Source organism: Giraffa tippelskirchi, chromosome 14 (genome assembly GCF_054371585.1).
Source record: "Giraffa tippelskirchi isolate mGirTip1 chromosome 14, T2T-mGirTip1v1.2.pri, whole genome shotgun sequence".
Classification (NCBI taxonomy): Eukaryota; Metazoa; Chordata; class Mammalia; order Artiodactyla; family Giraffidae; genus Giraffa; species Giraffa tippelskirchi.
In genome coordinates this window covers 31,490,245-31,493,551 of record NC_137288.1, presented here as the reverse complement: position 1 = coordinate 31,493,551, position 3,307 = coordinate 31,490,245, and positions in this window count along the sequence as shown.

Below are 3,307 nucleotides of genomic sequence, written 5' to 3'. Positions count from 1 at the left end.
CCAAGCGAGGGGACACTTCTGATGGGCAGTTAATATTCACTTAAGAGACAGGGCAGATGTAATGAACTGTATTTTCTTCAGTCGATTGATTAATTAAGTCCTATTACATTTCTATGTCCTTCCCCACCCACTAATATTTCATAAATGGTTAGAAAGATACAGAATAAAAAACTGAAAGACTTGAAACAAGGCCCCCAGGGAGCTTCTAGTCCACTTAGTCCCTTGAGTCAGTCACTAAACTTCTCTGAACTCAAGTTCCTTCATTCGTCAATAGGTGTTCTGGGTCCCACTATGCTCACATGAAAAGAATGTTAGTGGGATCCAGCTGCTCATTTAATTGGCAGCACTGCACAAAGCTGAAAGTATCTATGATTACAAAGTATTTGATCGTCCCGCTTAGCTGCCTGAAATCCCCAGTTCCCAATGAATATACAGCTCCTGTTTTCAGATCCATAAACACTGAATGCTGCTATCTATTTTCTCACCAAGGATCTGGGAAAAAATTCTGTCCCCCAGTGGACCATCTAAAAACATCTGAGTAACTTCCTTTCTTATTATGACTTCCTGTCTGCACAAGGCCCTGCATGTAGCGGGCATTCAAAACCTTTTATTGATACCTCATGAACTGAGAGAACTCTAAGGATCTGGTAGTACTTTTAAACTTCTGTGCCATTCATGGGAGAATCAGAGGGGTGTGTGTGTGTGTGTGTGTGTGTGTGTGTGTGTGTATGTGAGAAACACATAGAGAGAGAGGTTTATTGTTCAATATAGTAGAAGACCCTTTGTCCTTTGCTTTTCTTCTATTTTGGAAACATTTGGTATCTGTTATTGTTCAGAATCCTTGGTTAAAGTGTGGATGTGAAAAAAATATAAAAGAGACAGTTATAGAGCTATTCACAGTAAAGGAAAAATGACTACAACCGGTGATGTGTTGATGAAATCTCAGAATTGGTCCAATACGTAAAACAAGTAGGTTAAACAAAATAAACTTAAAAATACAACAAATAAGCAAACAAATCAGACTCTAGCATTTCTTCTATTAGAAGCTATTATCTGAAAATTGTGCTGTCCAGCAGAGTAAAAATTGGCTCCAAGAGGATGTGGACAACATAGGACATGGATGGTCCTAACCTGACCTTACTATAAGTGTAAAAAAGGACTGGATTTTGAAGGTTTTGCATTAAAAAAGAATATAATACATTTTATTGATTTTATCCCTAATTGTATGCAGATATTAAAATATTTTACATATACTTGACTAAAAATGTATTTATTAAAATTGATTTTACCTTTTTTAAATTTTAAAATGTGGCTATAAGAAAATGTAAAATTAAAAATAGAGCTGACTTTATATTAGTACCGAGTAGAGCTAATGTAAAACATCCCAACTATGACCTTCATAGCTCTAGTAGTACAAATGCCCTTCTTATTACAAAGGAGATACAAAGGTCAGAGATGCAACTTCAGGTCACCAGCTGCTTTAAAAATGTTGCAGACAGAGCTGTGGGCTTGAAGATTAAGAGTAGTTTAGTAGCAAAGAAAAACTGCAAAACTACCAAACAGTTTGAAAGAACCATTTCAAAAAGTCACTTTGCCAGAAAGAACCATTTTAAAAAGTCACTTTGCCATGATGTATGACATGGGACACTTTTACAAATTGGGTGAAATTTTAAATTTTATACAAAGAAGTGTGTGCTTGCCTTGGAGAATTGAAATGCTTCTGTTTGTTTTTTTAATAATACAAGCTAAAATTATATTTTAAATTGCATCATTATTTTTACTTTATAAAATAGAACTGGTAAGATGAACAGCTATTTTAATTGCATTCTGCTCCAGTGAAATCCAGAATTTAAATATGTGTGTGTATGTATATATATATATATATATATATATATATATATATATTAAAGTCATAGCTCTAGCATTTTTATTGGTCAAGACTAGTGAAAAATGATGTTTTTTGCTTTTTGCAGGAATATCTTGAGCAGAGCAATAATGATCAATCCCTGATGAATGTAACAATGGCTCCAGGCCATCACTGAGGAATGGCAAGAAATTCATTTTTATAACTTTATTTAAACACAATAGAGGGGATTTTGTTTGTTTGTTGGCTTTTCATAAAAAATAACTCCAGTAAGCTTAATGAAAGATTGAGGCAGATTCATCAAATGTGTCTTTCTGACTGAGAGTCAGGATTTTATAGCTCTTATTTTCTTTGCAACTTCCTCATCCTCTAATTTAACAAAATTTTCTTGAGCACCTCTCTGTCTGGTTTGTACTAGATAGGGAAGACACCAAGGTGGAGAAGTCATGGACTGTAAATTTTAGGAAGAGTGAATTTCTATTCCTAAACCACTTCAAGGACCTTAAAAACATATCTAATTTTATTACCTTACTTTACATGTGGAAGAACAGAGATCCAGAGTGTGAAATGACTTGGTCAGGGTCACAGAGACTGTTTTGGGGAAACCCAGTGCTATAAGCCATGTATTTTGATTACCAATCTCTCTTCTATTAAAATATGTTGTTTTAGTTTAGAGAGTAACTTGTACAAAGACCAGTTGTCTTTTTTTGTTTTTCTTTTTTTATTTCTATCTCATGCTCTTTTGATGCATGTCACTTACTTTTTTCAAGAAATGTCTCTTTGCAGTGAAGGCAATAATTGTATTTGGAGGATTACTCTAAACAGAACAAATCCAAGCAGAGAGCAGCCCTGGGCCCTCTCCATAGATCACAGCTTATGGCAGCTCCCCCAGGGAACACAGAAGCGCTTGGACCGGCTTTAAGTTTAAGTGCATGTCACCATGATGTACGGTGTCTTCGGTGTTCGTATATCATGGAGTGGAAGGGGTGTCGCCCATGGACGGAGAGCATCCATTCTCCTCTCCTGACACTGTGCCTTTTCCCCAAACAAGACATATCTGTGCGATTATAATCTTATCCAGCCTGGCTTGCTCCCTCCAGAGCTCATCTGCAGTTAGGGGCAGAGTCAGTCAGCATTTTGTGGAGATAAGTTTTAGGGGGCATGCTTTGGGAAACAATGAAAGAGATGTAGCGCTGAGAATATAGAAAGGTCTCCTGTATGCACTGCTTTCAGCTTGTTTTTTTCCATCCCAAATTGCTAGTTTTTATTTGCAAAGAAATGTAGCAATTAAGAACAAGTCCTCAAAAGTCATTCTTTTCTAGGTTCAAATCCCTGATTAGCTACTTCCTAGATGTGTCGCTTAGGTAAGTTACTGAACACTTCTTTGCTTTAGTTTCCACACTGCAAAATGAAGACTATATGAAAATATTACTTACTTCATGC